Source organism: Leptopilina heterotoma, unplaced genomic scaffold (genome assembly GCF_015476425.1).
Source record: "Leptopilina heterotoma isolate Lh14 unplaced genomic scaffold, ASM1547642v1 Lhet_417, whole genome shotgun sequence".
Classification (NCBI taxonomy): Eukaryota; Metazoa; Arthropoda; class Insecta; order Hymenoptera; family Figitidae; genus Leptopilina; species Leptopilina heterotoma.
The window spans coordinates 417,896-443,570 of NW_025111076.1; the positions used below are offsets into that span (position 1 = coordinate 417,896).

The window sequence follows — 25,675 nt, forward strand, 5'->3', positions numbered from 1 at the left end:
GTGATTCGGAAGTGTAAAAGTAGTGTAAAATTTAAGTTTTAAAAGCTACTTATTTTATTTTTTTCCTACTACTTTGGACATTGAAATTGCACGGAAAAAGTAAGTTGAGCAGATTTTACGAAACTAATTTCGCACTAGCGGATATTTAAGATTCCTTGACGAAGTTTTTTAAAAACCCAGAAACTTTTACTACTTTAAGCAGAACAATTTTCGAGAAACTGCAACCACTTTTGTAATTTCTAAAGCAAGCTTGAATGTAGAAATGTTTTGTATTTTCTGATGAACATTTCATAAGAAAATGGTAAAAATGTTTCGTGCAATCTAAAAACGCGTGGTTTGAGTTTTCACTTCGCTATCTATCGTGAATTCTCGAACAAAGTTTCGTAAAATTCTATACGGGGTGTACCAAAAGTCGCGTTATAAATACCCAGATAACCAGCGTACTAGTACGATGCATGTACAATACGACTATGGCGTATTAGTCGTACTGGTACTGTACTCGCCATCTACCTCCGCACGGTAACAGGTACTGTACTAGTATGTCGTACCAGTATGCTTATACTCGTATAATACGAGTACGATAATAGTATGGTGTACTGAAGGTTTTTGTAATTTAGTTTATCGTACGGTTACTGTATTCGTACTATACTAGTACCGCGTGTAAAGCCTTTTATATCCCTCCACCTCTTGTGCTTTAGTCTGTATTAAGTATTAACTATTTTAATTTAATATTTGATGATAAATTTTCTGAAAGAATCATTACTAAGATCAATTTAATTTTGAAGTAATTTATTTTTATTTAAAGAGTTATTTTTTTGTACCTAAAGATATTATGTAAATCATGTAACTTGTAACCACATTTACTTTTATTAGAATAATCAGTGTTTTGAAGTATTTTAATTAAATAATTCTGTAGTGGTTTTGCTTTGCTAATTTTTAAACATTCTTTAAAATAACTGTGAATAATGACCATTTATAATCTAAAGTACTTTATTGTAAGGAAAATAATTTGGACGTTCTAACCTATAAATGATAACACATGTATATGTGATCTATAAGACAAATTATTTAAAAATATTGCGATTTCTATATATTTTATTGTAACTCTTGAATTAAAATTTTTTTCTCAAGTGTAAAGCACAAAACAGTTTAAAAATCAGAAGTTGTTCATTGTTGTAGTAATTAGAATACGCTAATGATAAAAATAAGCATCATGACAAAGCAAAACCACTTGAGATTAATAGTACACACATATTACATATAGATGAATAGAAACTAAACCACTGATTTCTAATTTAAATATAATGACACATGTTAGAAATATCATAACTTTTGTATTGCATCCTAAAAGTCAGCTTTTCAACAAAAAATCATTGCACCATGTGCACTGGAGGCATATGTCATTGACAACTGTAAAGTAAATTAGGTTATGTTCGCATTACCACGCAGAGTACGGTGTACCGGTATGGTACTTGTATCGTACGAATATGCTGTATTTTCATAAATGACAGTACAACGTAATGGTATTATACTAGCCTCATACTGTTATGGAGTACTTTTATTTTACGATTTCAGTCGTACGACATACCGTCGTTATACTGGTACCGTACCAATAGGTATATATACTTAATTATTTTGTGCTGGTACAATACGAGAATAATCTCAGTACGCCGCGTCGGTATTAACTTGTCTGCTGTATAGAGATCAATATGTGGAAGGAAAAAGAGAACTGCTTTACCTGCCGGCAACATTTGAATAATTGTTTTCGTTTACGTATTTCACATTTCATTGTTCCAAATTCGTAACATTTTTTATGTGATTTTGTAATCCTAACTATTAATTATTATTAATTTCTTTTAATTTACATTCCAATAAATTTTATGGTTTATCTTAATATTTACCGATATATATATATATATATATATATATATATATATATATATATATATATATATTCCTATATTACAAAAATATATCGCTGTCGCCGCTGTTTCAAGATTCCACCCCCCCTCCTCAAAGGTCAAAGGGCAAACATAACCTCGAAACCCCCTTCCCACTCACAGGTTAAAGGACAAACATAACCTCAAAACCCCCTTCCCACTCACAGGTAAAAGGGCAAACATAACCTCAAAACCCCCTTCCCACTCACAGGTCAAAGGGCAAACATAACCTCAAAACCCCCTTCCCACTCACAGGTAAAAGAGCAAACATAACCTCATAACCCCCTTCCCACTCACAGGTCACAGGGCAAACATAACCTCATAACCCCCTTCCCACTCACAGGTCACAGGGCAAACATAACCTCAAAACCCCCTCCCCACTCATATGTAACATGGCAAACATAACTTTAAACCCCCCTCCCTACTCATAGGTCACAGGGAAAACATAACCTCAAAACCCCCTCCCTACTCATAGGTCACAGGGAAAACATAACGTCAACTCCCTTCCCCATCTTCCCCAATTCTATTTCGCTGGAAACATAACCTCAAACCCTCATTTATATTATTACATTACACCCCCTCGTCCCACTCACAGGTCACAGGACAATCATAACATCAAAATCTCCCCTCTCCTCTATTCCCACTCCACTATTATTTGTTAAATAATTCTACATTTCTTACTTACTATACGTGTTACTTACAATTGAAAAAGACTACTTAAAAAGTATCAAATTATATTAAAAAATTTTTTTGTTGGATTTAAGATAAATTTTAAATTAAAAAATCTTAGTATTTTACTTTAAAATAACCTATAATTCTTTATATGTAAGGTCCTTTTTACTGAAAAGCGACAAATATACTTCATAAATTTTCGTAAGTAAATTTATTAAAACATTTTTAGTTTAGGTGAGATGGTAAATTGGTTTGTAATAAAATTTAAATATGCATTTAAATTTTATTATACCTCCCCGTGGTGCATCTTGGAAACAAATTACTTTGAAATTATAGAAATTAACGTAAATAATTTTCATTAAATTCCTAATCAAAATAAAAAAATCTTTAATTTTCTTAAAGAATTTGGCTAAAAACCAATAAAATTATAATTTTTAAATATTAAAAGATATTATTGACGTAAATTATTAAAGAAAAAAGAAGAAAAAACAAGGGGGTTGGCGCGCGAAGCGCGCAGGGGGGCGAAGCCCCCCTAGTATATGTATATATGGGACCTTCCACGTCAACACGGACAGAGCTCTAAACAAAAATTGCTTTGATGGATTTAAACGTTCTAGGGCTTAAAAGATTTCTACGTTCATGTACTTTAAGATGCCGATGGGCGTTTTTTGCAAAATTCCATTTCCGATGCCAATAGAACTGTCAAAAGTCAAAAGATCCAAAAATCTCAAAATACTTTTATGAATTAAAAGCAAAAAACGAGGTAAATTATTCTGTAACTCATTCTTTATCAGTTTTTAGGGTTCCCGAATATAAATCTAAAGTTTTTTTTTTTAAATCCAAAATGGCGAATTCAATATGGCGGACAAAATTCAAATTTGATCAGATTCGATTAAAACTTGTTACTCGGGGGTTTTTAGGGTCGCTGATTACGAATCTGAAGTCACTTTTTAAAAATTCAAAATGGCGGATCCAATATGGCGGAAAAAATTTTCAAATTTGATCCGATTCCCTTAAAACGTGTTACTCGGGGGCTTTTGGGGTCGCAGATTATGAATATGAAGTTACTTTGTGTTTGAGACTTTAAATTCATAATCAGATACGCTAAAAACCACCGAGTAACACTTTTTAATTAAATCTGATCAAATTAAAAAATTTGATCCGCCATTTTGAATTTCTACAAAGTAACTTCATATTCATAATCTGCGACCCCAAAAGCCCTCGAGTAACACGTTTTAAGGGAATCGGATCAAATTTGAAAATTTTTTCCGCCATATTGGATCCGCCATTTTGAATTTTTAAAAAGTGACTTCAGATTCGTAATCAGCGACCCTAAAAACCCCCGAGTAACAAGTTTTAATCGAATCTGATCAAATTTGAATTTTGTCCGCCATATTGAATTCGCCATTTTGGATTTTAAAAAAAAAACTTTAGATTTATATTCGGGAACCCTAAAAACTGATAAAGAATGAGTTACAGAATAATTTACCTCGTTTTTTGCTTTTAATTCATAAAAGTATTTTGAGATTTTTGGACCTTTTGACTTTTGACAGTTCTATTGGCATCGGAAATGGAATTTTGCAAAAAACGCCCATCGGCATCTTAAAGTACATGAACGTAGAAATCTTTTAAGCCCTAGAACGTTTAAATCCATCAAAGCAATTTTTGTTTAGAGCTCTGTCCGTGTTGACGTGGAATGTCCCATATATATATATATATAAATATATATATATACTAGGGGGGCTGCGCCCCTCTGCGCGCTTCGCGCGCTAACCCCCTAACTATTTAATTTTTAAAATCATGGTATCTTAATATGATGGCATAGTAATGAGTTAGAGTAAATTATAACAGGAGATATTAAAAAAGATAACTAATAGATAATTCTACTTTACGGAAGTGATTATAGTGTCAACTTTTTCAAGTTTGACACTCCTCATAGTAAATTTGATAATTCTTTTTTCTCAGTGTCAAAAGTATTATTGGGCCCCTTTTTACCTGCAGTTGACATAAATGTTGACGTAATGTAAGGGCCATTAGGGGCTGTCCATAAATTACGTAAGTCATTTTTTGGGTAAATTTGACCCCCTTCCTCCCTCGTAAGATATTTTACATACATTAGCGCCATTTTTCCTATTGTTCGCAAGATCTTGCTGACCCCCCTCCCCCCTAAATGTCTTACGTAATTTATGGACGGACTAAAGATTTCGACGTAAAATAATAGACGTTTGTGGGCTTCATTTTTACCCGTAGGTCAAAACTGACCTTAAAATTGACCTAAATTTTGAGGAAACAGTAGGTCAGAAGGAATTTTCTTGTCAATTTTTGACGTGTAGGTCAAAACTGACCTTAAAATTGACCTTAATTTTAAGAAAATATCAGATCAGAGGGAGATTTCTGGTCAAATTTTAACTTGTAGGAAAAAACTGCCATTAAAATTAAAGTACATTTTGAGGACAGAAAAATAATTTTAATAGAATTTTAAAGAAAAATATGTCAATTTATAACATCTTTTATTGATTGAAACTTAATATTGAAATTTAGGTCAAACTTCTTTTAACCAATAGGTCGAAAATTCCGTCAAACTTTAATATAAGGGTACGACTTTTTAAAAAATCCTAATTAATTTGCTTTTTTCATGTATAGGCTAAAAAATATGTCAAATTTGACCTAAATTTTAAGGAAAGGTCAGGTCAGAGGAAGTTTTTTCGACAATTTTTGCGGTGTAGATGAAAACTGACCTTAAAAATGACCTAATTTTTGAGGGCAGAGGGAATTGTTCGTCAATTTTTTCCGTTAAGGTCAAAACTGCCCTTAAAATTGACCTACATTTTGAAGGTAAAGGGAATTGTTTGTCAATTTTTTACCTGTAGGTTAAAACTGCCCTTTAAATTAACCTAAATTTTGAGAGCAGAGGGAATTGTTTGTTAATTTTTGACCTGTAGATTAAAACTGCCCTTAAAATTGACCTACATTTTGAGGTCAGAGGGAATTATTTGTGAATTTTTGACGTTTAGGTCAAAACTGCCCTTAAAATTGACCTACATTTTGAGGGCAGAGGGAATTGTTTGTCAATTTTTTACCTGTAGGTTAAATCTGCACTTAAAATTGACATCAATTTTACGGGCAGAGTAAAACGCAATTTTTAACGCTTAGGTCAAAACTGCCCTGAAATTGAACTAAATTTTGAAAGCAGAGCGATAAGTTTGTCAATTTTTAACTTTAAGTCATAACTACTCTTAAAATTGACTTAAATTTTGAGGGCAGAGGGGTTAGTATGTTAGTTTTTTACCTGTAGGTTGAATCTGCCCTTAAAATTGACCTAAATTTTGAGTAATTTTGACCTGTAGGTTAAAACTGCCCTTAAATTGACCTGAATTTAGGTCAAATATAACTTGTTTCTGACGATGGACCTACCTTGACAGTGGGCCAACCTTGACTATGTTCCCCCTACTATAAGGGTCCCTTAAAACTTTCTGAAACAGCGGCGGCGGCGATATGATTTTATATTAATAGGGATATATATACCTATATTACAAAAAGATATCGCCGCCGCCGCTGTTTCAAGATTCTGTAAGGGCGCCCTATCCCAAAGGGGCCGTCAAAACTTATGTCAAAATTGACCTATTTTTTGACCTATAGGTCAAAAAGAGGATAAATAACGGCCTCACATTACGTTAAAATATATGTCTAATTTGACCTATTTCTTGACCTGTAGGTCAAAAAGAGGATAAATAAAGGCCTCACATTACGTTAATATAGGTCAATTTTGATGGCAGTTTTGACCTAGGCGTCAAAATTTGACAAAGAATTTCCGCTACCCTCAAAATTAAGGTCAATTCTGAGGGCAGTTTTGACCTAGACGTCAAAATTTGACAAACAATTTCCGCTACCCTCAAAATTTAGGTCAATTTTAAGGGCAATTTTGACCTACCCATCAAAAATTGACAAACAATTTCCACTACCCTCAAAATTTAGGTGAATTTTGAGGGCAGTTTTGACCCAGACGTCAAAATTTGACAAAGAATTCCCGCTACCCTTAAAATTAAGGTCAATTTTGAGGGCAGTTTTGACCTAGACGTGAAAGTTTGACAAACAATTTCCGCTACCCTCAAAATTTAGGTCAATTTTGAGGGCAGTTTTGACCTACACATCAAAATTTGACAAAGAATTCCCGCTACCCTCAAAACTTAGGTCAAGTTTGTGGGCAGCTTTGACATAGACGTCAAAATTTGTCAAACAATTTCCGCGCGCAGACTTAATGATGAGGTGAAGTTTGGCATCTTACCTAACAATGTAAGGTAATTTTAAAATTGTGTTTGCTCTTACACCTATCATTTTGACCTAATTTTGACGTTTTATTTTTACTTTCTCATTTAGTTACGTCATAATCTATGTGTAATTTGACTTTTATTTAACTACAACTTCAAAAGGGACAATAAAGGACAATAAACGTATCTATGATACGTCAAAATCTATTTAAAATTTGACGCCTTTTTAACCTATAGGTTAAAATGGGTCAAAATATATGTCAAAGTTTAATCTAATTTTTGACATATATATAAAAAAGGTCCATAACGATTATTACATTACGTCAAAATCTATGTGTATTTTGTCATGTATTGTATGCAATTTATTAAGATGCATTGATATTAAGAAAAAATTACTTTAAATTTATAAAAATTAAAATTAATATAAAAATAGAGATAGGGGGTTGGCGCGCGAAGCGCGCAGGGGGGCGAAGCCCCCCTAGTATATAAAAAAAAAAAAAAAAAAAAAAATAGGTCAAAAAATAGGTCAATTTTGACATAAGTTTTGACGGCCCCTTTGGGATAGGGCGCCCTTACAGAATCTTGAAACAGCGGCGGCGGCGGCGGCGATATCTTTTTGTAATATAGGTAGATATATATATATATATATGGCCGTTAAAAACGACATTTTGGAATTTTGTCCATTTCCGGATCTCATTTTGCCACAAATTGAAAAAAATTAGATACGTATTTTTTTATTTTTTTTTAATTAATATTTAGTGGTGCCTGTAGGCTATTGAAATTTTACATGTATTTTGCCATGGGAAAAAAACTTTTGTTCGTTGATTTACTGTAAAATCGTTCAAAATTAATATTTTTTGACCGGACTGCTCTGTTTCTCTTTATAAATGTTCAAAAAATAATATACAATTTTTAACATATAAAATTTGTTAAGTTAACTATTTTTTTCAGGACCCAAAAATTGACAAAAAAATCCAAAATAGGTTATTATTGGCAAAAAATATTAATTCTAAAAAAAATGAGAACTTTAAACTGCTAATCATGGTTTCTATTGTTTTTGATGTCGCTGATTACAAAACTGAAGTCATATTTTAAAAATTAAAGGTGCCGGATTCAATATGGCGGGCATAATGTTTAAAAAATTAATAATTTTTTATGAAACTTAATTATGGAATATCTTATCCCATTACCCAACAAAATTTTTGTTAAGTTCTATTTAAATTTTAGTTAATTAGAAATAACTATTTTGATAACAAAAAGTCGATCTCTGATTCAAATAGTAATATTTCTAATAAATCGATTAGTTAAAATGAACTAATAAAGCATACCTTTAATGTACCCTTTTTCCTGAGTGTAACTATCTAAGTGTAACAGAACATGTAATTTTCTAATTTTTACTATGTAGAAAGTGTAACAAAGGAGGATGGAGTCAAAATATATATAAAATCGTATCATCTAATTGGCGAATGAACCTTATCCAGTTAATAAATACTAACCTTATAATTTCTGATTAGCAGCGAGGTCCTGTTAAAATTTTTAACTTCAGATGTGTAACTAAGGACCCCAAAAACACCTTAATACGAAGTTTCATAATTTTAAAATTTTCATGGCCGCCATATTGGATCCGCCATTTCGAATTTTTAAAATATGACTTCAGATTTGTAATCAGTGACCTCAAAACAATAGAAACCATGATTAGCAGTTTAAATTTCTCATTTTTTTTAGAATTAATATTTTTTGCCAATAATAACACAGCCACACACAAAAAGCAAAGTACCCTGCGCGAAAGTCCACAGTACCATACCCCTATGTATTTTGATGCGCTGAACACGAATCCGAAGTCTGATTTGCTCCATCACGTCAGGATTTTTTTCTAACCTCAAAAAACATGTCATATTTTATGTAATTTATGTTAAATACAAAATTTTTTAAAAATTGATTAGATATTTCTCAAACTTGTTTCTCGGGGGTTTTTAAGATCGCTGATTACAAATCTGCAGTCAGTTTTTAAAAATTCAAAATGGCGGATCCAATTTGGCGGTCATTTTTTTGAAAATTGATTTGTTTTGCTTTAAAATGGGTACTCAGTGGTTTTTCGGATCACTGATAACAAATCTTTTATTAGATTTTGAAAAATCAATATGTCCGTTTGAAAATAATGTAATTTTTATTTATGTCTGTTTATGGTAACGGAATAGTTTGTCTTCGAAACACCTGTGCAGTGGTTTTCTTTTTAAGTTTACTCTTCCTTGAACAATATCCCTTTTTAGCATCCAACAATAGTCAGCCATCATATTTACGTCCCATCTGCCTTGATATCTGCTCTCCATTTCATTAATATCTTGATGAAACCGTTCTCCCTGTTCCTCGCTGTAGTCTCCTAAATTTTTGGGAAAGTAACTTAGATGTAAATGTAGGAAATGGAGCTTCAAACTCATCAAGCATCCTAATTTTTGAAAGTTTTTGATCATACCATTCACTATTAGTTCCTAATTCTCGCTCTTATGGTTGCTAAGAAAGTTTTCAATAACTCCCTTAAAACTAAGCCATGCAGCTTTCTCCTTTTTACTGATTACTGTGATAAATTTTTCATCTTTTACTAGTTTGCGAATTTGAGGCCCAACAAAAATTCCTTCCTTTAATTTAGCATCAGATATATCTGGAAATTTTTGTTCCAGATACTTGAAACATTTCCCTTCTTTATCTAAAGACTTTACAAACTGTTTCGTTACCTCTAGTTTAATATGTAAAGGTGGTGGAATTACCTTTGTAGGTTCAACTAGAGGTTTTTTATAATATTTTTGGAACCTGGTGTAAAGGATGTTCTTTTGGGTTATTCTTTTTGTACGTAATGTTTTTTTCGATTTCTACTGTCCCACAAACATAAAAAGCAAGGTGTTTTCGTAAAACCTGCTTGTTGGTCCAACATGATACTTATAATTTTAAAATCTCCACAAATTTGCTAATTGTGTTCTTTATATTTAATTTTCTCCAAAACTAATTTGACAGTTTCATAATCTTCTTTAAGTTCAGTGGAATGGGCTACGGGAATTGAAGCAAAAACATTAGTGTTATGAATTAGTACTGCCCTTAGACTTCTTTTAGAAAAGTCAATGTATAACCTCCAATGTTGATCTTCATATACGTTTGGTTTCAATTTTTTTATTAGTCCTTCAATGTCAGAACAATATACTAATGAAAGCTCATCGTCTTTTGTAAAATATTTCCGAAATTCCTTTTCTCTGTCACGATAAAAGTAAGCTGTGGTGCCTTTAGATAACAAATTTTTCTTTTTTAAAACTGAAGCTAGATATTCTCCTCCATCTTTGGGTAATTTTAAATCTCTGGTGAAGTTGCTAAGCTCTTCTTCCGTAAAAAGTCTTTAACCTTTTCTTCCTGATAACCATCTGGAATATAAATATCATCATTGTCTTCTACAATATTACTACTCTCATCACTTATATCGGAAAGTACATACTCTAATGGTGAACTGTCGATTTCCATATTTGCAGAAGAAAGAGTTAAATGACTTAAAATTTCGGGTTTTGTCACAGATACTACACATGTGTAAATTATATTCTTTTTATTATTTTTATTATAGCCCTTTACATTGGTCATGCAAAAGTAGCAATCTGCTCGATTCAATGGTTTTTTCCACATTGTTGGTTTTTTATACTTTAGGTGTTTATCCCCTTTCGTATCATTCCAACGAGTTAACATTGTGTAGCAGGAACTACAGATTGTATGTGGAACCCATTTTTCATTCTGATTGACTATCTCAAAATCAAGACAATCTTTGTAAATTTGTTTAATGTTTTCATTAATTAATTTGCGATTTTTTGGGATACAAAAATGGCCGCATACGTAACAAAATACATCTGCATTGCTGTCACATGTATGTTGTGAGGTTGACACTCCAAAAAGAACTTTTGAAGCGTTTGAAGTTTTTTTTATTGTTTTCATTTTGAAAGCCATGATATTTAGGAAAATGCCCGCACGCTAGGGATCCTGGTCCGATCGCAGGCGAGTCCACCGTCCTAGGGGTGATAACTCTCATACCTCTCTAGGCCTAAGTATGAGAGCTTTCCGACTTTGACGAGGACATTGTCAACTCGTCGTCGGACACACTACGTATCATCCTCACACCCTAACGTCCCCCTGCAAGGCAGCGCGCCTTCGCTGGCTTCGTTACTTTGATAGACAGGAAGCAAATCATTCTACACATCCCCTTTCGGGGCAGTTGTAATCGCCTACTACATCTATCGAAGCAGCAGGATTAATATTGTGCCAAAGCACAACGGAAATACAATACTGTATTATGTCGTAGCAGGCGTGCGTCCAAGAGAAAAGTATTCTGCAATTGTTGAATTGAACTTCATCCATAAATTATGCCTAATTCTCTAGAAATGTTCCTAGATGTCGTCTCGATAAATACATTTTAATTTAGGCATTCAGGTTACCAAAAATCTGCATTTCCTGCTGCATAAATGTTTACCAACAAACTTTTCGAAACTTTTAAATTCACCGACTGCCAAAATGCTTGCATATCAAGTCATATTTGACCAGCTGTTAGAAATTTTTAAAGTCTGATTTGAAAATTGTGATCAGCGATCCGAAAAACCACTGAGTACCCATTTTAAAGCAAAATAAATCAATTTTCGAAAAAATGACCGCCATATTGAATTTTTAAAATCTGACTGCAAATTTGTAATCAGCGACCCCGAAAACCCCTATATACCAAGTAAAGTGAAAATCCAACAAATTTTTTAAATTTGTCCGCCATATTGGATTTACCATTTTGAATATTTAAAAACTGACTGCAGATTCGTAATCAGCGATCTTAAAAACCCCCGAGAAACAAGTTTGAGACAAATCTAATCAATTTTTAAAAAATTTTGTATTTTACATAAATTATATAAAATCTGACATGTTTTTTGAGGTTAGAAAAAAATCCTGACGTGATGGAGCAAATCTAACTTCGGATTCGTGTTCAACGCATCAAAATACATAGGGGTATGGTACTGTGGAATTTCGCGCAGGGTACTTTTCTTTTTTTGTGGGGCTGTGTAACCTATTTTGGCTTTTTTTGTTAACTTTTGGGTCCTGTAAAAATAGTTAACTTAACAGGCATGCGCAGTAATGTTCTATCAATGTCAGGCATGCGCAGTAATGTTCTATCAATGTCAGGCATGCGCAGTAGTGTTCTATCAATGTCAGGCATGCGCAGTAGTGTTCTATCAATGTCAGGCATACGCAATAGTGTTCTGTCAATGTTACGCATGCGCAGTAGTGTTCTATCAATGTCAGGCATGCGCAGTAGTGTTCTGTCAATGTTACGCATGCGCAGTAGTGTTCTATCAATATTAGGCATGCGCAGTAGTGTTCTATCAATGTTACGCATGCGCAATTGTGATCTATCAAATCACACATGCGCAGTAGTGTTCTGTCAGTTTTACGCATGCGCAGTAGTGTTCTATCAATCCATTCTTCCACTCTATGATATTCAGTTGAAGAACGACCGACCGACATTACACAAAGTTATTTATTTTAAGTTCTAGTAAGGATAGAAAGTTAGTTAAGATCTTATTTCAAAGCTAATATTTTCTACTTTCATAATATCAAAATAATAAATTTGAAAAAAACATATTCTTCATTATTGTTTAAATGCAATTACCAATAAACAATTTTTTTAAATGTATGATAATTTAAAAACATATTTTTCTCATGTTTGTACGTCATGTAAATCTCAGGGACCGATTCTAAAACGAAACTAAATTAAAAATTTACGTTTAATTTAGTTTCATGTCAACTAAAAATAAATTATAATTCTATTGAAGTCTCCTCATACTACTGTATATCTATTATTTCTTTAAATATTTTATTGTTAGCTGTGATTTTTTAATTAGAACTAGGTAATTGAGTTTCTCAGATATTTTTTTTGATCTGTACTAAAATAAATTTAAGTGTTTAAAAATCTAATTTATTTTTTTTTAGTTTAGTTTGCAGTCGACATGAAACTAAATCTAATTTGTTAATTTAGTTTCGGGTCGACACGAAACTAAACCAACAAACTGAATTTAGTTTCGATTCAACACGAAACTAAACTCAGTTTGTTAATTTAATAGTTTTGTGCCAACTCAGAAACTAATTAGGATAAAACACATTTATCCAGCATAATTTGTTAATAACAATTTTATAAACAAAATACGACCTGGAGAAGAAAATAACACATTTAAAACTTTCTTAATTTCTACACAGAATCGATTTACGTTAAGAATTTTCGATAATTTTTAAATTTTTATTAATTGGTTTAAACAATTATTGTTAAATAATTGTAAATTAACAAAAACAGGTACATTTTTTTCAATTTTTTACTCAAAATGCATTTGTTTATGCTTGGGATAAAACATCCTATACTCAGCATAATTTGTTTATTTTTAATTTGTTTAAACAATTGGAAATTAAAAACAAAAAACAGGTCTATCTTTTTTTCAATTTTCTTATGAATCCAATTGTTACTTTTTAAATAAAACGTCTGGTTTCTTCATGGGACTTAATGGGTTTTAAATTAAATTTTATATTTGTTACAATTCTATATTAAAACTTTAGTTTTAAATTTTACTTGGTAAACTTTTATTTCACTAATTGTTTGGACATTTGCAAAAACTTTTACTTGGCGGATCTTTTTACATCAAAGATGTTTTTATTGGGATCAAAATACTTTTTGCATCATTAATAAAATTTTAGGGTATTTATGAAACTGTTTAGTACTTCAGGCTCTACGTTTGTCTAAATGTCAAAGAATCCAATTTTGTTTAGAAAAAATTCAAATATTTCAAAAAATACTTAATGTATTGGAATTTCCTGGAACATATATCGGGATTTTAACCCAATTTATTAAATTCTATAGAGTATTCAACAGCATGTGATTGTTAGGCTTCAATGGTAATTTCTCCAACCACTTTTCTCTTCAAATATTTATAAATTGAGCTGAAATTTTGTACAAAAGTCTAAAATACAATAAAGAAGGTCAGTGATGTGCAAAAGTATTACTATTTTTAAAATCAATTATTACAAATTACTTTAAAATTATCAGTTGTCACGGTCACTTCTAATCAATTTCTCGTCTTTACCGATTTCAAAGTGTTTTATTATAATTTATTTTTTAATTATTAAAACTTTTGCACATTACTGCCCTTCTTTATTATATTTTTGACTTTCTTACAAAATTTTCAGCTCAATTTATTAAATATTTAAAGAGAAATGTGGTCAAAAAAATTACCATTGAATGTCTAACAGTCACATGCTGTTAGCAAATCCGTTAAGGAGTTTAGTCTATACGTTTGTCTAACTGTCAAAAAATCCAATTATTTCAAAAAATATTTAATGTATTGGAATTTCCTGAAATATATTATCGAGATTTTAAACCAATTAATAATATTCCAAAATATTTTGCAAATCCGTTTAGAAATTTAGTTTTCTTTGCTTTAATTCTATAAGATTTTAACCCAATTAATAATAATATTCCAGACTATTTTACATATCCGTTTAGAAGTTTACACCGAAAAAAAATATTCTTGTTTTGAGAGGACAATTCCTCTTCTAAAATCCTCTTACAATTTATTCTTGAATTAAGAATATTACTCTTCATTGGAGACTATTCCTCTATAAGAAGAATTACTCTTAAGTGGAGAATAATCCTCTTAAAATAAGAAAAAGTTTTTGAGCCATATACAAGAGGAAAATATGAATTGAAATAAGAGAAATCTTCTTAAGACAGAAATATTTTTTTCAGTGTAGGCTCTACATTTGTCAAAATTTTAAAAAAATCGAATTGTTTTCGGAAAAATCTAAATATTTCAAAAAATACGAAATGTTTTAAAATTGCCTGAAATATACATCGAGATTTTAAACCAATTAATAATATTCCAAAATATTTACAAATCCGTTTAGAAGTTTAGTTTTCTTTGCTTCAGTTCTATAAAAGTATCCAAAATATTGAATAACTTTATCATAATTCTTTCTTTTATCATTCTTTATCCAACAAAAAAATAGAGCAAAATCAGTGAAGATTTACTCGAGTTATTCGATTTTATCGATAAACAGTTGATATTTGGGTGATTCTACAAACAAAGGACGAAAATCAAGAAAATTTGGACACAACATTTTTTTCTCATTTAAGTTCTGAAAAGTATTTTAACTTCAAGTTAATGGTACTAATAAAGACATCCATAAGTGGCCAGACAATATATTAAAAATTACAAAAGTTATGGTTATTTATAAACAATTTATCCAGAGAATTAAAATCGTGTCAAGAAAATTCACATTAACATAAAAATTAATGAATGGATTTTTATAAAATTGGTTGCTCGGGGGTTTACGGGGTTGCTGATCAAGAATCCAATGTCAGTTTTTCAAAATTCAAAATGGCGGATACAATATGGCGCACGACTTTTGAAAAAACTTATCGTATTCGTCTAAAAATAGTTACCCGGGGGTTTTTGAAGTCGCTGATTAAGAATCTAATTAAATGAATTTTAAAAAAATTGTTCGATTTTTATTAAATTTGATTTTGTAAAATATATTTAAACGTTAAATAAGTTATTAACCTAGAGGAAAAGTTAGAACTAACAATTTACAATTTACCACCATTTTCGCAACTTTTGAATCAGATAGTTCAAGATTATTTAAAATACGGAATACTTGATGCATACGGAAATTTCCGAGGACTGAAAAGAAATCGAGTACCCGAAAAAATCAAATACTAAATACTTTGAGTACACCTCTAGTTTTTAACGTTGAGTTTAATTTTGAATTTACTTTTTAATAATTTATTAATTTATTTTTATTTAATTTATTTAAGTAATTAATAATTAATAATAATAATAATAAATTGTAATTAATTAATTAATTATGATTATTAAAAATTATTTAAAATTTATTTATTTATTTTTATACATGTATGAACTATAAATATAGTAGTAGAACTAAAAAACATAATTAAATTGTTTAAACAAATTGTAAAAGCAATGGTTAATTTGAAAAAAGTTGACCTCGGATTGGTAATAAGCGAAACAGAAAATCACCGAGTAACGATTTTCAGACGAATATGTTAAGTTTCTCCAAAATCGTCGGCCATATTGGATCCGCCTTTTTGAATTGAAAAATTTTAAAAACTGACATTAGGTTCTTAATCAGCAACCCCGAAAACCCCCAAGTAACGATTTTTACGAGGATCAATGAAAGTCATCGGTTTAATTAATTTTGGTTGTAATTTAATTAATAATTGTTTATAACAAATTACGGATGGTCTATTTGTTTCTATAAGCACAATTTCACAAATCATAGAATTGTAAAAGTAAGTTCAAGTGTCTAATAATAAAGAACTACTTTGATTTTTGTGGGCTAAACTTTATTCATATAAAAAAATACTTATTCCATTTGTTTGTTTATGTCAATATAATTATAGAGAATAATAATCTACAAAACATAAGTCTATAGAATAACCAAAAAATAAAATATTTTTTTTAAAAATGTATGCCAGACGAATGAGAATTTGTCTGGTCACAACACAATCTCCGTTACAAATTGAGAAATCTTGGTTAATAGATTAGAAGATTCAATAAAACCCGATTGGTATCACATTTAGTTTAGTTTAATTAACAACTACAACGAACAGTCACTTTATCAGAATGTTGATTTTTAATAATTTTTACATTTTTTGCACTGCCAGACGAATGATAACAAATTCAGGGGACAAACTTCAAAAAGCAGTTCACGCAAGTTACGAACGATACTTTTTATAATAAAGTCATAAAAAAAGGCGTTAAAAACGAGACACCCAGACAAAACAAACGTTTTGTCGCGGGGGGTTTGGGGGGCGGAGCCCCCCGACTGCAAAAAAACCGACTCAAAAGATTAATTTTCATTGACGATTTAAAAGTAAACAATTCATTTCAGTATTGTTGAAAAACCTTTGGTGTGGCCTACAAGGGGAAGGGTACTTCGGGGGGCGAAGCCCCCCGTTCCCAAATAACCATCTCCAAATCATAGGCTCCAAATATTAATTATTCTGACAGTTGATAAAAAAAGTGAGGTTATGTTGAGAAAATGTTTTGACAATGATAGCGAAATCATAGAGATTTTTAGATTTCTAGCGAATCTTAGGTTGGTAGTGCTGTCCATAACTATTGCTATATATATATATATATATATACGCCTGCGCTACGACGCGCTGCGCCTATGTGCTACTATTCTCGATAAAAACGTCGACTCATGCTGTCCTTCTCACTTGGTTCATCGCCAGTGTTGCCAGCTTTGTAAAGAGAGATTATGTGACCAGGGCCGTAAAATTATAGTACAGAGCTATAAATTATCGTACATTTCAAAAATTTTTACTTTTAATTCAAATATTATTTTTAGAATGAGACTGTCATAAGTTTAGTTCTTATTTTTGATTTTATAATAACAATTTAATATTATTGTTAATAATTTAATAATAATATTATTAAAAATAATAATAAAAAAATAATATAATCTAAAAATTGATGTAAACACTTAAATATAACAAATAATGATATTTTGCACTGAATAAAAAGTATCATGATTAATGATTAAAAAATCAACCAAGCTTTTCTAAATTTTTGAGTCCGACGAGTCCGTGGTTTCTTTTTCGGCGGACTATTTATACTTTCATTTTCCTCATCCATTTTCCACACGTTTTCATATACCTATTATACATATAAGATCAATAAATGTTCTAAATTTTACTGGAAATTCTCGTTAATATATTTTGAGTATAAATATCACTTACCGAAAAGTAACATTTAAATACACATTAAATTTATAAACACCTGTCTTATTACAAAACGACTTTCATTCAACTAAGGCCGCAGTCCCATGGCAGCGTTTTGCGTTGCGTTGTAATGAGAGAGAATGCAGCAAACGTATATTTGCGTCTTTTTCTCTCCCATTACGACGCAACGCAAAACGCTGTCATGGGACTCCACCCTAACATATTTACAAACAAAAACAAATGTGCCGAATGCCGGTAAATGGGTGAATGTACATGTAAAAGGCATGTGAATAGAAGCCTTAAGGACGAAATCATATGGATGCGCCTCAAGTTCTGCGCCATGGCGCGAAAGTTCAAAGACAACAAAAAAATATGTAAAACAAAAAAAAACAAATTTTTTTTAAAGGAAATTTCATTTAATTTACTGTAAATAAAAATTATAGGACATTTGCGTCACATAATCAAATCGCTATAGGACATAGTACAAGTAGTCAAATTATGTGACGTGTACTATAATTATGTGACGGCTGGCAACACTGTTCATCGCAGTCGTTACATTATTTTTCTTTTTCGTACTCTCGGGAAGTCTTATTTGCACTCCGTACGAATAAGAGCTCTTATGACGCTCTGTTCAAGAAAAGGCAGTTTTCTACTTATCTCCGGAGTACCAAAAAACGCCGTTTTTATGACTCAGTTATAAAAACATATTTTTTTTCTTCGGTTTTTTTTCTGTGCCATAATAGAAACCATTAAGATTTACAATTTCCATTAAAAGTAAAATTATTCTTTCCAAAATTAATATACAAAACATGCTTCAGACATCAAAATTCCCTCTTTTGTAGAATCACCCATTTACAAAAATAAATTTCTAATTCGTTAAAAAAATTTACAAAAAAAGTAAGAATCCGACAGTAGTCGGCCACTTAAGGCAATCTTTTTAATTAACAATGTTTTAAAAGTGCCTTTTCATATTTTTTTCGAATTCTTTTATGTAATGTTGTTCCTTACGATCACACAAAACTATTAAAACAATCATGTTTATAAAAAATAAATTTTTATTCGTTAACAAAATTAGTAAATAAACAAGTAAGAATCTGACAGTGATCGGCCACTTAAAAAAGCTTTCAAAAACCGTACAAAATTTTTTTTTCAATTACAAAAGCTTAGATTTGTTTATAATCACCTTAGAAATGATTATCAACAAACAAAATATTTTTATCTCATACGGTTTTATACACTGAGAAAACTGGAGTATTGGACTTAACATCTGGAGGGACAAATCGTTGATATTTGAGAGTTAGCTATTGGATAACAATCTAAATGTTCAAATACACCATTGACAGATATTCGTGCTATTTCTCTAACAGAGGGACAAATTAACCATCTTGAGAAATCCCTTCCTTATCCGGCGCGAAATGAATAAATATGGCAACCTAACCCCTAAATTAAATACATAAAATGTCAGAAAAATAATTTCGCGCGCATCAGATCGTACACATTTTCTGCGCAACTTTTAACCCTCAGATATAATGGGAGAGAATATACAAGTAGATTTCCATTATCAATTCAAAATTTATTTTAGAAGGACTATTCAACTCTCTTTATAAGCAAAGGAAACATACACTTTTTGAACCTCTGAATTTGACTCTCCAGTTTTCTCAGTGTAGCTATTCAAAATTGAAAAGTGGCCGACTACTGTCTGGTTTACCCTATACACGGTTTTTAATTTTTACTTAGCGGCAATTCTCTACCACGAATCTTGATATAATTCTCTAAATAGTTTTTTATTAGGGGAAAGTCTCCAGTTGTGAGACAGTCAATTTTTTTAACATGCAATATTAAAAAGCCGATTGGTTTATATAAAAACATTTCTTTTTATATGAGCTAACTTTTTCGTGTACGCCGAAGCGGATATATAAACTGTTTTTGTTAAATACCAACACTGTGTGTGATAATCGACTAAAAAGCGTTTTTTCAATAAATACAAAGTACTTTTTTTCCAAGTTAATTAATTAGAAAAGGTAAATGTAATGCATTTTCTTTTAGTGTTTTTCTTATATTTTGTGATGCAATATTGCATTGTTCCAATCTACGGTTGAAAATAATTTAATTTTCCTTTTTCAAAATAGCGCCAATTTCTGGGTGTGAGACACAGCATATCACCAGTTGTGAGACGGTGTCAACACCCATCTGGGCAGCATAAAAAATACGACTTTGCAAGCATGTCAAGTGGAAGAAAGTCAATTGATTCAGAAGAAATCAATTTTAATGCTCTTGTTGAAGCTATTAAATTGTGTTTATTTGATAGTCATATTTTGGCGAATAAATATTATTATTTAGTATATAATAATATATATTATTAATATATTTAATTATTTCCACTAAACAAAACGTTTTATGTCAAACTTATTAAATTTTAGCAATTTTTAATGAGTGTCTCACAACTGGAGACATTTTTTTTTTTGACAAAAGCGATGTGCTCGGAAAATGTATCGTAACATTTTTTGAGTTCATCGAAACACTACACTTTCTTTTAATAAAAGTTGCGTATTTCTGTTACCTTTCGAACGGTGTATTTTATTTACAATTTCGTTTACCCGTTTACAATTTACGGGTCAAAAATAAAACCCGTCTCACAACTAGAGACTCTCCCCTATTTTTTAAATTCTTTTACGTATGAAAATGGAAAAAAATTCATTTCTTTAACCCTTTAACGCCCAAATGTGCTGATTTTTAACTTCGGTTTCAAGCTTATAATATTAAAAGAAAAAAATTATTAAAAATTCTAAAAGGACATGTCCATATGTTTTTGGGGTCGCTCTTTCGAATGGCATGGTCAAAATTTCCAAAAAGTGACGTTTAACCCTTATTATTTTCAAAAATACTCAAAAAATATACAATTTTGGGAAGTATTTTTTTTTAGTCCAATTTTAGTTGTGATACCGATACAATTTTCCAAAGTTCTTGAAATCGCTTGAAATCTGTTACTTGAGGATTTTCGAGGTCGCTGATTACGAATCTGAAGTCAGATTTTAAAAATTCAAAATGGCGAATCCAATATGGCGGACAATAAAATTAAAAATGCATAGTATTCGCTTGAAATTTTTTTACTCGGGTGTTTTCGGGGTCGCTGATTACGAACCTGAAATTAGATTTAAGAAATTTAAAATGGCGGATCCAATATGGCAGACTAAAAAATTAAAAATGCATCGCCTTCGTTTAAAATTTGTAACTTGGGGGTTTTCGGGGTCGCTGATTACGAATCTGAAGTCAGATTTAAAAAATTAAAAATGTCGGATCCAATATGGCGGACGACAATATTAAAACTTCATGTATTGGCTTCAAATTTGTTACTCGGAGGTAAAATATGTAAATAGCCAATAGGATAAAGTTTTAATTTTATCATCCAGCTATATTGAATCCGTCATTTTGAATGTTTAAAATCTGATTTCAGATTCGTAATCAGCGACCCCGAATACCCCCAAGTAACAAATTTGAAGCGAATACTATGCATTTTTATTTTTATTGTCCGCCATATTGTATCCACCATTTTGAATTTTTTAAATCTGACTTCAGATTCGTAATCAGTCACTTTTTTTGACCATGCCATTCGAAAAAGCGACCCTAAAAACGTAGGGATATGTCCTTGTAGAATTTTAAATAATTTTGTTCTTTCAATATTATGAGCTTGAAACTGAAGTTAAAAATCTGCACATTTGGGCGTTGAAGGGTTAATACAAATTGAGATTTATTTGAATCTAACACTGCTTTGTTTTGATGCAAATAAATTGAGTATTTGGACTATATTTAAAGCAATTAAAAGTATATTAGTCTGAATTAACATAATAAATTATGAAGAATAATTGCATATTTGATACAAATAAGTATTTAGTTATTTTAAAAACAATATTTTATTGATGCAAATAAATATTTATTTGAATTAAAAACCATGCATTATTGAATCAAGTAATTTTTCTATAACTGATTTAAAGTAATATTTATTAGATCCAATTATTTGACTCAAATAATTCGAATTTGCTACAAATACCTATATATTTGATACTATAAATTAAAATATTTATATCCAGTAAATATTTACTTAGCACAAATAAATAAAAACAAAGAAATAAGTAATAACAAATAAGTTTAATTACAACCGAACGAGCGTTAGCGAGTGAGCTATATGTAGCTAGTTGTATATTATTCTTTGAATATTTATGAAGAGAAACAGAGTAGTCCAGTGTCACGTGCCCGTAACTTGTTATAAATAATATAAAGTATGATGAAAATTATAATTAAGAAATTGTCCAAAATTAAAAGAAAAGAAGATATGTCACACATGTCACGGGTGTTGATTCATAAGGCGCCGGCTAAGAAACAACGGAAGTATACCTGTAGTGTGTTATCGATTATTCTCGCTAGCATGCTATCGATTAAATAGCCCAGCATGGGCTCCCACATAAAAAACTTGAAGAAATTGTGACTATAAAAGACCCCCATTTTTGAAGAGTGACCAGTAGTTAATTTTCCTCCGTTTCAATTGTGTCTTCAGCAGTAGTCAATTTTCCTTCGTTTCAATTGTATCTTAAATAGTAGTTAATTTTCCTGCATATATTTTGTATCTTCGGTCTCATCTAATATTTCAATCTTACTGATTAGTAATTATTCCGAAGTTAGTACTCGGTTAATCTTCAATTCTCCACTATATTTTAAATCCTTGTAAAATACTGTTAAAACTCTTGACATACAATCAAATAATTGTGTGCCAACCATGGGACAACCTTGTGCCAACTGTTCGCCAATATTGTGCTAAAGAAGTACCAATCAATTGTCAACCAGATACCAATCTTATGCCAAAGAAGTACTAATCAATTGTCAACCAAATACCAAATCAATTGCCAACCAAGAGCCTACTAATTGCCAACCAATTGTTGATCAACTATCTACTTCTTTAAAGAGTTTAAATTATTCAAGGAATTTAATCTTGGTAAGTAAACCAAATTATTCTCTTATTTTAAAGATTCTTGAATTAAGTATACTAAGGTATAATTCTGCTTTCAGTGGAGTTATACCGAGTTTTGGGAAAACTACTCACCTGCCAATTTCTTCGAGAACCTGTGTATTGTGTGATAAAATAAAAAGGACAGATTATCTTTAACCTAAGCGTTTGTTTTCTTAGCCTGTTCCCTTAGTTCAAAGCTTTCCGCTTTGTAAATAAATCAGGCAAAAACTTTACATACCAGTACTGGTCTCCTTCTGAGACGTAACACCAGTCAAAAAATATTAATTTTCAACAATTTTACAGGAAATCTACGAAAAAAAGTTTTTTTTCCATGCAAAATACATGCAAAATTTCAATAGCCTACAGGCACCACTAAATATTATTTAAAAAAAAAATAAAAAATACGTTTCTAATTTTTTTCAGTTTGTGACAAAATGAGACCCAGAAATGGACAAAATTCCAATATGTCGTTTTTAACGGCCACCCTAATACATATATATATATAAATTTCTCAAAATTTTAATTAATTCTAATTTTTATTAGTTTTAACTGTTATTACTTCAAATTTTAGACAATTTAATATTAAAATTTTTTGAGTTTGAATTTAATTTTGAAAATTTTTTGGCAATTTATTTATAATTTAAAATTAAGAATAAAATTATTTTTTAAAAATTAAAAAATTTTATAGAGATTTTATAACTAATTATCATTAAAAAATGTTATTTTAAAAACTATAAAATATTTTGTATAACTTTTAAAAAAATGATTTTTTTAAAAATTAATATTCAGTATATTGACATTTCTCACAAGCGCAGTTTTAATCTGCTCAGTTAGTATATAAAGAAACTTAATTCTTTTATCTACAAGTGCGAGTTATATTGTATATGCGTTGCGTCAGCATTCGTTTATATGTATGCGTATTTCCGTTAAGTTAGTGTTAGAATAAAATAAGCCAATCAAAGCGAACCATTGCGTTGTAGAGTGCAGTCACATGTGTCGAACCAATCATTTATCTCCTATAGGAGACGAGAAAAAATGGTCTTGAGAGGTCATTGGTACTTTAAGAAATTCTTTTTTTTTTTTTTATACCGACAGATTGGCTCAGTCGGATAAGTGCCTGGCGTTGGTGGTCGTTTAAGGACCAAGGGTATAAGTATCCTTGGTTCGCGCCCACTTGGCTTGGTATTTTTCAGGCACGTGAGACAATCTGAGCGGGAGGTTTGACGTCGAGGTATAATGATGTGCACCGTCGATTATTGTCCGGTACACACCAATTAGAACTCGACTGTCGATAAACCGGTTGTACTCAGAGAGGTTTTCTACAGTTTCCCTCTTCTCTGGCGAGAAAACCCATTGACGGGTGGTCCAGGCGTAATGCGAGTACTCCTAATAAAGTCGGCTGTAGACGCAAAATTAGGTTAATATATAGAAAATTTCTAAAGTAGAATGGTTATGCTTAATCCAAAAAAGTATTTCTCGGGGACTCTTGTCGAAGTGCGTAAGGCCAATAGGGCAGGAGTATAAACAATAAAAAAAAATTCTTTTTTTATCCCACATGCACAAAAATGGCACTTTCTGATAGCAGACGACAGGGAGGAAAGTCATTCATTTCTTCGACCGTATGAAAATGGAGGCCGTGTTCTCCCAAGGGCAAGAAAATTAGCTGTTCACATACATTTTTCTTGCCCATGGGAGAAAACGGACGCCATTTTCATACAAGTCGAACAAGTGAATGACTTTTACTCCCTCTCGTCTGCTATCTGAAATCGCCGCTTTCGTGCATTAGGAATAAAAAATATCGTAAGTAACACGAGAATAAAGGCAGACAATTTCTTTACGATGATTTTTGTGACACTTGTTCCGGTCTCGGGGCGCCCTCGACCTCCACGCGTGTCACAAAAATCACCGTAAATAAATGGCTGCCTATATCCTCTTGTTGCTTAATATACTATTTCTGCTTCATTCGTTTTTTATCCGTGAATATTTTTTTCCGTGGCGCATGCGCTTCAGGCTAAACATTTTAAAAAACTCTTGAATTAGAACGTCCAACCGATCATTTGTGAATTCCACAGAAGTTTTTTTGAGTTTTCGAGAAACGCAGTCATCATATATTACTATTGATTCTGTTTTAACTTATACTAAACTCCTCTCCGTATCCGCTATTCCAAAACTAGTTTCGTAAAATGTACTAAATTAATTTTTTTCGTGTGATTGTCTTAGTTTAATTAAGTGATAATTCTGACTCAAAAAAAATTGTGGTGGCTGCCATAAAAAGTTGCATGTCACCATGAGTGGACCACTGTTTATAACCATAAGTGCACGGGAAAAAATTTTGTGTATAAGCTGCCCACTAGTGGCCACGCACTGCTGTCTATACCTTGTGTGTAGCTGGTATCCAACTTCGGGACATAAAGCAGAGTCTACAATGAGAGAAGGTGCGCATCGATGTTCATAGCTATAGATATACCACAGCATGCTTTAGTATACCTATAGCTATGAACACCGATGCGCATCTTCTCTCACATTGGAGACTCAACTTAAGATACCCACTAACAGCGCACTGGTTTCCAACTTCGGGACATGAGATGCCCATTAACAGCGCACGCGCTGTAAATGCCTAACCCATGTGAAATGTGTACGAGTTGTCTGTAACGTGGGTAGCTGACGCTTATAATCTGAGCCGCTGCTATACGTAGTCTGTAGAAACGCCGCTGCACAGTAAAAAGTACAGCGCTTACCCAAAATTTTTTCCCATGTGGACTGCTTTTTTTTAAAAGTCAATTGTTTTTTCCAACTAAAAAAAATCAAAGCTATTATGGTATAAACACTAATCTATAGGGATCTAAACTAAAGCTTGGAATAGAAACCTCCGATTAATTTGCTTTCATAAATAATTTTTTAGAAAAAAAGCTTAGGCGGTCCACTCAAGGTAACATTACCCTACCTAAAAATAGGCATATTTCAATGGGATTTTACAACTGCTTCTTCCCCCTTAAAC

General features: G+C 31.4%; 1 protein-coding gene across 2 annotated transcripts in view; it reads right to left on the minus strand.

Moving 5' to 3' along the window:
• The window catches only part of LOC122506404 (ELKS/Rab6-interacting/CAST family member 1-like), a 436,083-nt gene that overhangs the window by 216,594 nt on the left and 193,814 nt on the right, over positions 1–25,675 (minus strand). The window lies entirely within an intron of this gene.